A 14,304-nucleotide genomic window follows, 5' to 3' on the forward strand; every position below is an offset into this window, starting at 1 on the left:
TAATTTACCCTTTTCATTTTAGGACGAATATCCTCTCTAACATTACATTTCACTTAATGGTATGTGAGAATTTATGTCCTTAAGGATTTTTCACGCTAGGGCTATGTAATAACCACACTGTGAAAAAAGCAGCTCCAAACATCCATCACTCCCTGCTCTGCTATGATCCACTTTAAACACTACTAGGCTTTGGCAGCAAAGCTGCAATAAAAGCAACCTGACATTGCACATTGTCACATGATTCCCTGCCTACAATAGTCTTTCTATGAGAGCTCAGCACAAGAGGGATAAATATGAATACGCACTGTAAATATATAAACAACGTTTCATGAAAGATTTTCTGGGGGATGATATTTGACAGTTGTGTTGCATCTGTCCTCTGTGTTCCTGTCATGTAAACAACATAAGCTCTGAAGTTTGGGTTAGTTTTGATTATATCTGTAAATCCTCAGGGCCATCCTCAAGAAAAGCACAATGTACTTTAGTAGAGGCAAATGGAGATCTACTGGTGCATGACCCGATCAATAGGCGAGACACAGACTCTAGGTTGGGGTGTTACGGATTTCTCCGTATTTATCTATCTAATTCTGCCGGCAGCAACCAATGCGTCACTGTCAGTCTGCAACTGGAAGGCTACAAAAGAGTAAGACTCAGCCAGTTCCAGGTCACATGGGGTGAGACGCTGGACTTCACAAAACTCTCTGAACAGGACTGGAGAGAGAACTGCCAGAGGCAGTGTGGTGCAAAGCTTCGGATCACACCCTGGTGGAGAAGCTAATTGGCCAGTGGTGTGTTTTAAGGCTAGTCTGCTTATGATTTAACTCCTTCATTAATTGGAGCCTGCTTGTATGTATCTTCTGCAGTTAGAAAAAAACAAAAACTAAAGTGTCCATGGAAATGATGCACTTACCCACAATGGACCTCATTTATGAATTAAACAGTGATGAAGTACACTGTGTGCTATAGCAGGACACAAATTCAACCACCATTCTCCAAGCACCATGGACAGTGTTACCGCTAGTAACATCGTCCAGTCCCTCCAGTCTGTCCCAAGGTTGCCTTGGTGAGTAAGCAGTTTAATTTCAAGCCACAAACCCCCTTTAGCATTGATAACTAGCCCCTTTTCCACTGCACAAATAACAAGCCAACACCTGCTAACATCTGGCTTTTTAATGTAATGGGAAAGGCAGTCACTCCCAGGTCATGCTGCTTTCTACTATTTCCTACCCTGTTTTCCAGCCTGTCCATGACGCCAAACATGATAAACCCATACACACACAAAGGTATACTGGTCTGCTGCAGAGCCGTGTTACAGCTCTGGTGTGCTGGCAATGGGATAGCCTATTTTTAGCGAGTTTACCTGTGTTTAAAAAAAACAATGTACACACGCTAATTTTGGTGAGAAAGAGGTATAATTTATCACTGTTAGCTCTATTAGCACCGACAGCAGTGTCAGCATGGCTAGTGGTGTTAGTGGCTCAAAATGACTCCACTTACCCGCCAGGGCTACCTGGGGTACAGGGGAAGGTGGCTACCATGTTCCCGCAGCAACACCATCTCAGTGGCGGGACTGCTTTACCAGCAGTAAACACAAATAAGCAGCACTGCTTGCTATGTCCCAGCAGACCCAGGTAGTGCGCAGTAAACTGAAGAGCAACAAAATAAACCTATGGACCAACATGCATAACCAGTCACACATATTCTCAGCAGTCAACAGATAACCTTTGGCACCCCTGGTGTCAAGTAATACACTCTTGTAAAGGTCTAGGGTGTAGGATTTAGGGGCATCTAGGTCAGCTTTAATTTCATTATCACATTAATAAATGATAATCTGGGTTTACGTTAGCCAGCATTAGGGCTGCAACTAACGACTATTTTAATAGTCGACTAGTCGCAGACTATTGAAACGATTAGTCGACTAATCGGATAATTATTAAATTTTTCTTAAATTTAGCATGAGGTTGCTTTAATTATGTGGCAAATGATAATAAACACAAGAAAGATGGGTACTTCAATGAAAAATGCATCTTTTATTCAACTTTGCTGCTGATAAGCCAGTTCATACAAAAAGTAAATAAAAATGTCCTATCTAAAACCAATTAGGCACAGTGCTCGGTCAGTATAGACATAAATCCATAAATAAATAAACCTCTGTCCATTTTTTAAGGACAGGCAACTGTGTTTTATAAAAAATAAAAAATAAATTAAAATCAAGTAAACATTTTTTCCTGTAAACCAAGGGCAGGCACATTAGCAGCAGTAAAACAGTAAACAAAACAAATATCTGGCACCATCGACCATGGAGAGCGGCCTCATATCATAGATCAGCATCTGCAATACTGACTCAGTGAGGGCAGTCGCCTGTTGCGGGGTGCACGTCTGCTTCTTTTGCAGAAAGGGGTCCATGGTGGCTCTCTTCTTCGGACTGCATGCATTTAATTTAAAATACTTTTGTCAGGCACAGTCAGGCATAACGTTAAAGCTCTCTTTTAAAGCGAAAATACGCTTATAAAATGTACAATGTACATCAAAAGGTCTGCTTTGCAAACCTTGCAAGTAATCTTTTTATTCGCCGTATCCAGGCTAAAATGCTCCCAAACTTTAGAAGTTTTGGTACGCGTAGTTGCTGTGTAGGACGCCGCCATTTATGTATACGTCACCACTCGGCAGAGACGCTATTGCGCATGTGCGACTCTCGGCAGAGATTGTAATGAAGTGAGATGCTTCACTCCGTTGAAAAAACACGTCTGGCGACAATTGTCAACAATGGAATTCATTGTCGACTATTTCTATTATCGATTTTTGTCGACAACGTCGACGAATCGTTGCAGCCCTAGCCAGCATATGCTGGTTTTTAGCTGGTATCACATATAATTGTCCGGCAAATGAAAATAGCAATGGCCAAAATGTCCAGTGGGAAATATGCCAAATAAATAAATAAATTCATCAATAGCAAATTAAATAGAATAATATTGCATGACCTATAAGATATGTTGCCAAGAAAACTTAAATAAAAACTTTTATGCAGGCTATATGCAGGCCGGATTTTAGGATTTTAATTTCCAGAGCATACGCCACAGCCACAGTGAGCATTGTCTTCCTTTGAGTGTGCTCGGTGTAGTTAGATGACAGCATCACGGATCACGTTCTCCAGGAAGACCTCCAATGCACTGCGGGGCACTGCGAACAGAATGGAGATACACTTCACTCCACAATGGTAAGCAAGATGGTGGATAGCGGGCTTGGTGATTTACAGTGCCACTGTCACTAAACCTGTGATTAGTCACTTTGTTCAATAGGCCGCTTCTTCATTTAGCTTATTTTCAATTTATTTAATTAGAAGGATTTTATTGCTATTTAAATGTAAGCCACTATATGGCTATTTAAAACATATGTCCGATAGTTCTTCTATATGGCAATATTAACGGCCATATTGGCCATCCAAAAAAAAAAAAAAGTCTAGCATAATCCATAAAAGCATAAAATAATATGATATAATATAAATAATATAAATTTCCCATTATCAGTCGACTGTATTGGCCCGATATATGTCATGCACCCTTACGAAACTGTTATGAATATTATGTACCATTTCTCCCAATAGATGCCCCCAAATTATACACACTGGACCTTTAAAATGTACCAACAAAGAGAATTTAAAATAAAAGGCGAAACATTTGCATCACAAACATAGAAATTTCACTACCTCTAAATGGACAGCACTTTAAAATGCAGTGCTAGAGCTCACATTGAGTCAATGGAGCACTGGACTAAAAGGAACGGCCTCTTGTATTTCATATCATTATGCTTTTTTTCCCCTTTAAAATTAAAGCTGCAGTAGGCAGAAAGCCTGAAAACGGTTGATTTTTGAGTCTCATCTAAGTTAGGTTTCATTCGTCTCCGCCCTGAGCCCCTCCTACCAGACGAGCACACGAGTATTTTATCCTACTTGGTTCTATTTCTCCCTCTCTGGGAGCCTCGGCTCTCCCTCTCTGGGAGCCTCGGCTCTCCCTCACTGCGCAGCAGCCCTCCCCATCCTTCCCTCGCGGCCCCGCGCATACTCGCGAGCCTAGCTCTCCCTCACTGCGCAGCAGCCCGCCCCATCCCCCCCTCGCGGCCCCGCACATACTCCCGAGCCTCGGCTCTCCCTCACCGTGCAGCAGCCCGCCCCGCACATACCCCCGAGGCTCGGCTCTCCCTCGGCCGACCCTCGCGCCCTCCGCCCGGGCCCAGCCCCACCTCACCCTTCCTCTCCCTCCGGGGCTCCAGGGAACCGAGTTCTGTCTTCCTTTTTTGGCTTTAGCCATGTAGGCAGTTGTAGCCAATGCTGGAATAGCTATTTTACCTGGTGCACTGTTCGCCATTGACGCTTACTCTCCCCTTCTGCCGGCGGCACGGAACACGCATATGCAGTAGAACAGCCAATAGAAACGCAGTGGTCTGAGCTGACCTTTGATTGGTTGATGCACACCGGCACGATACTGGTGAGGTGCAGAATTATTATATTATATTGTTTGTCTCAGACCACCTGATTTACCTTATGCTTAGAGGATATTATAAAATTTTTACTCAATTATACCAAAACAATGTTGCCTACTGGAGCTTTAACTAGTTAGCTACCATTAATGGGTGTCAAGCTATTAAAAGCAAAATTAATGGAAACTGACATCCCTACTTGACACAACAAAAAAACAGGCACAAATTAAATTCTGAGTGATCAGTCTTGTGGGAAATTTGAATTAGCGGATTCTACAAATGTAAAGGTTTGGCTGCAGAGATGGAACAACCAACCTTCAACATTGTGAGACATTTTAACAAGGAACTCAGGTACAATTATTGACTGAACAGATGTTGTGCTCTTATTTCAGGGCACAGTTGTCATGTCAACCGACAGAACTCAAAGGAACTCATCCATTTCACTTTTTAGACCGACACTTATTGAGGGACAAACTAATAAGCTTTTGGGTTGTGCTGCATTACTGTTCCTCAGTAGCGGCATGTTTTTAAGGCTTTTTAGCCTGGAACAGAACAAGTGTGTTGAAAAGAAAAGCAAGATCCGGATGATGCATGTGTGTCTATTTATAAATGGACTCAACCCCAGCTCTTCAGAATATATTTGGACTTGTTTGACCATGCAGGGAGGCAAAGATGGCCTGCTGACCGGAGTTACTGCAGGTCAATTAACCAGTGATTTTTGCAGTCATGGGCACTGAGTTCAGAACAACATCAGTGATGATGTGCAGTGATGGCTGCCAGTGCAGCTGTCACACTGAACACCAGTGCAGTTCAGGTGGCCACTGGCTGGCTATGGCTGACTGCTACAAAACATTACATTTTCCAAACAACACTATCACACCTCACTAAAACCTAATTTAAAATAGATAAAACCAGATGGCATAAAAGTAAATGCATTCAAAGATGAAGCCAGCCGTTTGCTGTTATTCACATACTGTCATAGGGGTGTGACTTTATGTCTAAAATAAAGTACACATTAATGCAAATGGTGCTTCGTATAACGTTTAATTCAAATCGGTGCCTGTATCCTTATCACATATTCATAGGGCCACTCAGCATGCTATGAAGTATTTACATTAGGACCCCTTGAAAAGCATTCCACATACTGGAGCACTTCAAGTTAGTTGCACCGCCTGGGGCAAGAGCAAAAGCAGGAGGCCTCTGCAGATGCCACCGACTCACTGATTACCAAAGTCCAAAAATCACTGCTGCCGCCAGAAACAGTGTGTGCTCTTCATTTTGCTGCACACCTATTACTTTGCACTCTGTCTGTCTGGGCAGAATCTATAGGGCAACAAAAATTACCCGCACGCAGATGTTTGAGTGTTTCTCCGAAGCGTTTAAGGCTTGATGTATGCTATTATAAAAGCAGTGTGACGGCGGCTGCATTGTCAGCACTCTGCTGTTCTACAGGCTGATGGGGGCTGGGGGCTGTTTGAGAACTGGCTGACTGAGGATATGACAAGATAAAGAATATTAAATTACACACTTTCAACAATAATTACATTTTAAATCAAGCCTCTACGTATTAAGAGATATTGGTTAATTTCTAATGATTCTTTTGGGACAACTTGTACTTTTTTCCTTTTATATTTGACATGGTAATTACAACATTTCTGAATGTGAAATGTTGTATTTTTTCTACATTTTCCTGTTGATGGCCAAAATAAAAATAATCCATATTTCTGACAGGACTGAGACGCTGCTAGGAAAGCCCTGCTTGAATTTACGGATCCTCCTGCATGACAGACAGACTTGATATCATCATGTCTGGCATATCATGCTTAAAAAAATCCCATTGGTTGCTTTTAAATTGAAAATATGTCTGCAGCATCGTCCGTGACGCAGTGTGAAGTAGTTCTAATGAGGCTGAATCATGTTGTAATATATGACTTCATCCTAAGCCTATTTCTGTGCGACGGAATCAATCTCCAGGAGAAACAGGAAAGGACTGTTGGTGTGTGTGTGTGTGTGTGTGTGTGTGTGTGTGTGTGTGTGTGTGTGAGTGATGCCATGACAAGTTCATTCAACCCTTAGACGAGTTTAATAGTACTCCCTCCCTCTACTTTCATATTGAACTGTCGTCCATATTACACAGCCTTCGAGGAACACGGAGCAATCAAGACAAAAAAGCAGACACTCCTGAGGCACAGCTCCAAAGCAGAGCCTCATTTTTCTGTTGTTCTGCACCTCGCTTCACCAGATATACAGTCGGACAATCATCCTGATTCACTACTAGAAAGTGGTGGTGGGGGGTTAAACGTACAAATCCAAATTTAATGTTATGGGTGGTTTTCTTAGGCAAGATAAATACTCTCTTTCTGATAAATACAGCTTCTCAAGTGTGCATGATGACTGAAATCAGGCGTGGAGAAGAGTACCAGGTCGCGCTGTGAGGCTGAGCCGAGTTCACGGCACCATCACCACAGAGAAATTATTTAACATCACTTTTAATTAAGTCAGCCCACACAGCAGCTCATTACAATGGAAGGCTGATTTACTCAGTGCATTTCAAGCTCAGTTCAGTTCAGTGGCGTTTATGCCTGTGTCTGCGTCCGCTCAGGCTCACCCCCACGCTCAGTGGTGTCACTGCAGGCCTAAAAACATTACAACATACATGGCAGCAGTAATATGGGACCTGACAGCAGCATAAGAATAGCACTGGTCTTTGCCATGCATATGTCTAAATGACCTCCAAAGAGATACTAGGTAAAGGCCGCGCAGGCATCTTGTGCGTGCATTATTTTCCTGAAGGTTAAACTCGTCCTTCATGGAATTAATTCATTCTTAATGCACCAGTCTGGTCCTCCAAAAATGTTGTTGAGTAAGGAGGATACGTGCTCCATGCACAACAAGTGAGAAACTTTTCACAGCATGAAAGGATTAGTGCTGTTGTTTGACACTGGAAGAGAAGTGCAAAACAAGGGTGTTGTGGTTAGAGATGAATCACCGTGTGTATGACTTCCTCCTCGGCTTCCCTACCTGGGCTCAACTCCCAGCTTGTTCCATAACTATTTTATTATGCCTGAGGCTGAATTTTTTATTTACTTATTTAACATTGACCAACACATGACATTCACCTTCGCCAAGCTTGTGAAAATACTAAACAATAAAGGATCATGCTGAATATGGTTAACCTGAGCCTTCATTTTGAAGTTATGCGGTCACCTCAGTTCAGTAACCATGAAGTATGGTGATATTTTATATTTTACTTGTCATTAGTGTATCACAACCAAAAACAACAAGTATTGCCTGTGTAGCCAAAGCCTGATAAAGCATTCTCCCTGTTGCCATAGAACACTATTGTTGCCCAAAAATAATTAACACATTGAGTCACACTGTCGCACTGGGTAACATGTTCTGTAATTATGTTTAATATGGCATGTAGTTTATTTGAGTGCTTTGATATTACAAATTATTGCCACTTTTGTTTCCTTTTTTAACACATGATCATGGGAAAAAGTTGAATCATACATCTCTAGAGACTGTATTTCATGAGATATATTTTTTCAGCAGCATCACTGTACAGAAAAGTGGGAAATAAACTAATAACTGTTTTAACGGTCTTATTTTTAAGTCATTTTGTTCCAGTTAAGTAGTTTGTGACCTTGCTCTGTGGAAGGTGCCATATTAAATATACCTAAATTATTTAGGTGCCTAGTAAAATGGATGTTACATGTACAAGAGAATGAAAAGAAAATACATTAAGTTAAAGTGCTACATTCAGATGTCCCTGCTTTTTTGTATTATTTAAAATGAGTAAAATCTTAATCCATTGTAGAGCTGCGTGCAGCGCATTGATTCACTCATCCCCTCACCCCGCTTTTGCTCTCTCTTTGTTTATCAGACCAGAAAAAAGACAAGGATTAGCTAGATAGCTCAACAGTTCCTCCGCCTCTCATCGCTGCAAGGAGACTATTTGCAGGGGTGGCTGGCTCCAGAGAGGAGCTCACAGTAGTGGGTGTAGCAACAGCCTGGACAAACCCCAGCGTCAGGGTTCCCAGCAGGCTGGGTCTAATCTGCGTAACCACAGCAAGAACGTACTCGGCAGGGTGTTTGCGGTGGGCTGGCTGAATTCAAGTTGCTATTGGAGCTAGGGCTGGGTGGTATTCGCGGTGATGGTAACATACTGTACCACAGTAAACATGAGCCGCGGCACTGCTTTTGTGGTTACCTTCATACCGGCCTACCTCATGCACCTCCCTCGCTATGTGACAGAGGTGGCCTGGCCAACCGCCCCAAATCCAGGCCCGCAGGAGAAGGGGGCCCGGGAGCCGCCGGCCCTCCCTCTTCCGTCTTATACACAGTAATAGATGGATTAGCAACCGTTTTACTTCTGACGATAAAAAAAAAAAAATAAAACCTTGATATCGATTTTAGGCCATACTGCCCAGCCCTAATTGGAGCAGATGAAAGGCCGCCTTTGGCCCATCAGCCACCGTCTGTTGTCTTGCTTCAACTTTGTTTTCCATGAAAAGGATAGAGAAGGAAAACAACAACTTCTTCCCACCTCCACATTTGAATTATATTGACTCAGGCAATTAAAAAAAATGCTATGACAATTGTAAAAAGAAAAACTGGAATATTTACAAGAACTGACACTGTCATTAAATAGAATAATTGTGTTTTTATTATAGATTATAAAAACAGTATTCACTTCCATTTGATTTTTTTTTACTTGTTACTTGAAAACAAGATTATATACGAAAAAAAGACAGAAAATAAGATTGCAGTTTTGTTTTGCTTATACTTTGCACTTTATTGCTGTGACAATCAGAGGCGAATGAACATGTGCCCTACCTCAAGAAGACTATAGTTTTCATTAGGGCTGCCCCCGACTAAGAATTTTGCTAGTCGACCAATAGTCGTCATTTAGGGCAAGTAGTCAAGTAGTCGCCCACATGTTTACAATATTAATCTAAGTATTACATTATATATTTTGGGCAGGGCAACAATGGTTTGAGTTCAAGATGTGAGAAAGAATAGTATCAGTAACATTGTTAACACTGTGCTACATTACAGAGAAATACAAACCGTACTAATGAACCTTCATTAATATAGGCCTATATTTTATCTACAAGTGCACGTCACACACTGAGCGAGCCACCTGTTCATGACACTGTCGGCAAAGCAGTAATGATTGTGATAAGTGGCTAATGGACACGTAGCTACTTACATGTTTCAGATGATACGTCATGTTTGTAGTCAACCAATGAAGATGAGTTTATGTATCACCTTGGGTTCGTCCTTCACCTTCTCAAAATGATCCCACACTTTGGATTTCCTGCCCGACATAACTAGCCTGTGGAATAACCGCAGGTACCAGCCCTGTAAATTAGGGGCCGTAATCATGCCGCGTCTCAAACCACCTGGAAAACCCAAGGTCGGGGACTGGGCGCTACTCTTGTGCCTTTTTTGTGCCAGCTTTCAAGCGCGTGGGGCAAGTTGCGTCTGAGGTTGCTAAGCAACCTTAACAAGCATCCTATAGCCTATTTACCTGAAATCCTGAGAGCAGAGCTGATCTTCTTCCAGGTGCTGTTTATAAGTGTGTAGGCCTATCGTCGGTGGGACAGATGTAAAGCTCTGGGTAGCCCTGCACTAACATGATCAACTTTTCCATATTTATCACAGAATGAATATTTACAGAAGAAGGGAAAGATATCTGTCACTGTGATTGGTTTGTAACATGACTTATGCCTCACAGCTGAGGGTGGCCTCTTCCTGTGTCTGTTCTTCCAAGTTAAATTCCCACATGTTCCAGTCATATCGGTTTTGATTTATTTTGACAAGGTGCAGCTCCTAATAGAGTTCCACGTTTCTTTGTTGTTGTTTTTTGTGACTAAGTGACCAATGAATGCTTACTGACTAATGACCTTTCTGGTTGACAAAGGTTTGATCAGCTGTTGGGGGGCAGCCCTAGTTTTCATTCATTTTTAATTTAATTGTAATTATTGTTAATGTTTACTACAGTAATTTTGTTTGCCTCCACTACTAGCCAAGACAAGAAAAGTCTTCATTGTCATGTTATAGCCTTGTTAATCTTATCTTTAAATAAAAATCTAAAATGTTACACCCTCAGTGTAAATTTCCCCCTTTGGTATTTTTCCAAGGTAAGGTATCGAAGTTGGAAATTCCAGGATTGTGACAACACTACATTGCTAGTTTTAGTCTTTTCACAAGACGTGTTGACAATAACAAAATTATAGAATACCATCCACCTTATACCTAACATAATGTGCAAAAAATAAATACATTTTTAAAATAAATTATTCTTTAAATTTTAGTGGCACAAAACAAACAGCCACCACAACCCGAGTTATTTTAGTTGGCTACATGTGATCATAAGCTACACTTCCACGCCATGCACAGATGAAAATGACTTGTCCAAATTGAGTTCTTGCCATAATCCAATCTATGGTGGAGGAACATCACCTTCATATAATTCCTGTCCGTGAGAACTAATTTGCATTACAGTTACATTACAGAGTTTTATAAGAGTCTTTTGGAAGCATTGGTGTTTAGCTCATTAAATATTGAAATACACATAAAGCGTTAACTCCCCACCTGAGGGCTGCATTAGCCACTTTCATTTGGATGCGGATGATTTAGGCCAACACAGCAAAATAGCTGCTTATATAGTTGGCAGAGAAAGCACTCTTGGTGGGAAAAATACAGAATAAACAATTCTACCAGTGTAGAGGGACAGGTTTCACAGCAGATAAAGTGGAGAACTGAGGAGGGATTATTAAGTGAATAATAAGCTGGGTGCTTTGCTGCTGGAGTTGTTGTTGTTGCAGGTCTTGCTCATGATAATTAATATGTGACACCAGCGGTACACAGCATCATAGGGAAAGCAACAGACCAATTAGTGATTTATATCTTCACTATCCTACTGTATCACTCCTAATTCTGGCTCTATCGCAAATAATTCTAGACTAATAAATTGGTTGTCATGCATGTTCCTGGCTGAATGTCACAACTTTCACAGGTAACCATGGTGACAGAGGCAAATGCTCGATTGGTAAATCATCTCTTTCTGAGAGACGTCACAATGCTGCTCTCCCCTCTGGTATAGCAATAACTACACGACATGCTGGTCTTTTCATCTGCATTCTGTATTATATTAGATAGCCTTCGCCCCCCAGTTTTCAAAGGAGATCTGGCCCTGCTGTGTACTGTGGCTCTCACCATCGGCCAACTCGCTGCCCCCCCGGGCAAACATACATTTTTGTGGTCTAACTAACTCTCGCCCTAATTAGCCACAAATCACTGAGTGCATTTGAAAATCATCACTAACCTTACCTATAAAGAACACCAATAAAAATGAGCAGGTCTTCGATTAAAGCATTTAAAGCCCATATGTAGAGTGGGGCAGTAGAGTACATTAAGTGATTGTAGTGGATTTCTATTGACATTATGCTATGAAGAGAGAGGAATGCACACACATCCACACAATTCTGCAACCATGAACTATGAGGTCCATGGTTTCTCTGCTAAATTACTCTATTATGTAGTGCAGGGACTCTCTGCCTCTCAAAAACAACCCTCAAAGTATAATTCTGCCTTCCTTTTTACTTTCCAAGGTGCAGAAAACATCTCCACTCTAAGGACAAGACATCATTCAACACTCTGACTGTGTGCTTGACAAAATATTATTCTTGTAAATTGTTTTTGAATTATGTCAGGACATCATTTTTATGCTTTTCTGTACAGCCTAAAACACACAGCAAAATACCAAACCAAGATAAATAAGAGCAATATTAATGCAATCAAGAGGTCACAAGCACGTTCCCCGCACCATATATCTAAATAACCTTCACTCTGGCTCCCTTTCAAAGCTCCCTGCAATCCTCTTGACCTGTCAAATCTGTGTACAGTATGTGTGAGATGCTTACTAAACAAATAACTGTGCTGCTTCACAGCCTGTTACCACAGCGGAAGGCATGTAGGACACACTCCCTCAATCTTCAAATGCGGAGAATATGTCTGGCTATTTGATTAATGCTGCAGCTGGGAGCGAGATCTAATTGTAAAGGCAGGATAAACACTTACTAGGAGAAAGGAAACGGTGCAAACCAGACCACTCCCCAGAGTATTGAGGAAGGAAATTGGTTTAAGGATGCGACACAGGCTTGCGTACCAATGCAGAGCCCTGTCACCCCTCTCTTACTCTCTCTATTTAACCTTCTCCACCCCTTCTGCGGCACCTTTGATTCAAATTTTCACAAAAAATTGGTAATGTGACACAGCTCTTTTTATTTTGCCTCCCCTCTGTATTAGCTATGCTTGTCCAGCGAGCACAAAGTCAGATCCTTGGATCCGATTGTAACTGATGACTTGAGAAGATATAAATCACACTTGAATTGCAGCCCTGAGATGTCAGCCATTAAAATACAGTGCAGGGTACCCGGAATACATATGAGATGATTGGTAGTCAGCAATGCTGTATGACACCACTGGATTACCTTATGCAAAGGTGTTCGACTGAATGTTTAATACCTGGGTCTGTTTAAATAGCTGTCAGGATGTATTTCAACTAAAGCACCAGGGTGTATCATTGAGGAAATCTTAACACCTAGAATAAGGAATAAGGAATGTACTGTATGTTTTAAAGCAGCTCTTTCTTGAGGTCAGAGAAATCACCTCCACACAAGAGAGAGCTAAAGAGCTGATCGAACAAGTCCAGCTCAAGAAACTGGATTTAGGTGTTTGCAAATAATCCACTGGCCTTGACTGGAGACAACACCGTACCACAGGGGAAAACCTGATAGCCACAAATCACTCTAGCCAAAAGTCAATTAAAGAGCCAGCTAAAAAGCATTTTACATCTAATTACATCACACAAATCGTCTCAGACAGCACATACATGTTCACCACAGCCATTTATTTGCAATACAATGACAGCAGCCCTCACTGCGAGGCTTACAGTATAAGCTTTTTTCTGAGCTTGTGTTGTGAAAGGAGTTTTTAACATAATTACCTATGTCTGTGCCACTGCTGATTCTATTACTTTTTACTGCCTTTTTTTGTGATTCCTTGGGAGCTGATTATAAAAGTGACTTTAAATGAAAAGATAGTGCTCTTTTTAATGCTGGCACCATTTCACCGGATTACATAGCATCCAACTCTACAATGTTTTCAGACTCTCAGCAGTACCTTGAGCATGCACTCACATTAGAAAGAGGTGATTTTAGGATATAGATTTTATATAACTGGTCTCAGAAGCCATGCATGAGACAAACATGTGGGTGAGGGCTCTTTATGAGGAAAAAGCAATAGATTCAGATAGGTAGTTTGCCTGTAATCTACCTAAGAACCAAAGTTTCTCCAGTAGGATTTTTCCAGCACTGGTTTTGCACCGCCAGCAGATATTTAACGTGCCTGCTGACACAGGGAAGGCTTCAGACACATATGTACACAGGAGTAGATGTCAAATTGTGTTTAATAAAATGCATTCCATACCCCACATGCTGTTACATCACCCCGGCACATGGGGGCACATGTAACATTTGACATTTCAATCACTATTGTGTCATCTGATCACTCTTCTGATCAGCTTTCAAACTATTCAGAACAAATTGAGATCGACCAGACTGATCGCAGCCCCCTTATCTGGAGGTGTTCAATTTATAACCCCTGCTCATCCCTGACTCCATTTGCTTAAAGTAAAGACAGCAAGTTAATTGTGTATGGGAAGCTTTCTATACAGCAACGGCGCTAATCATTTCCCCCTGTATGCTTTCATCAGCGACACTGCTGCTAAATCCACATAGGGGAAACACTGAACCA

This window comes from Epinephelus lanceolatus, chromosome 7 (assembly GCF_041903045.1).
Source record: "Epinephelus lanceolatus isolate andai-2023 chromosome 7, ASM4190304v1, whole genome shotgun sequence".
Taxonomy (NCBI): domain Eukaryota; kingdom Metazoa; phylum Chordata; class Actinopteri; order Perciformes; family Serranidae; genus Epinephelus; species Epinephelus lanceolatus.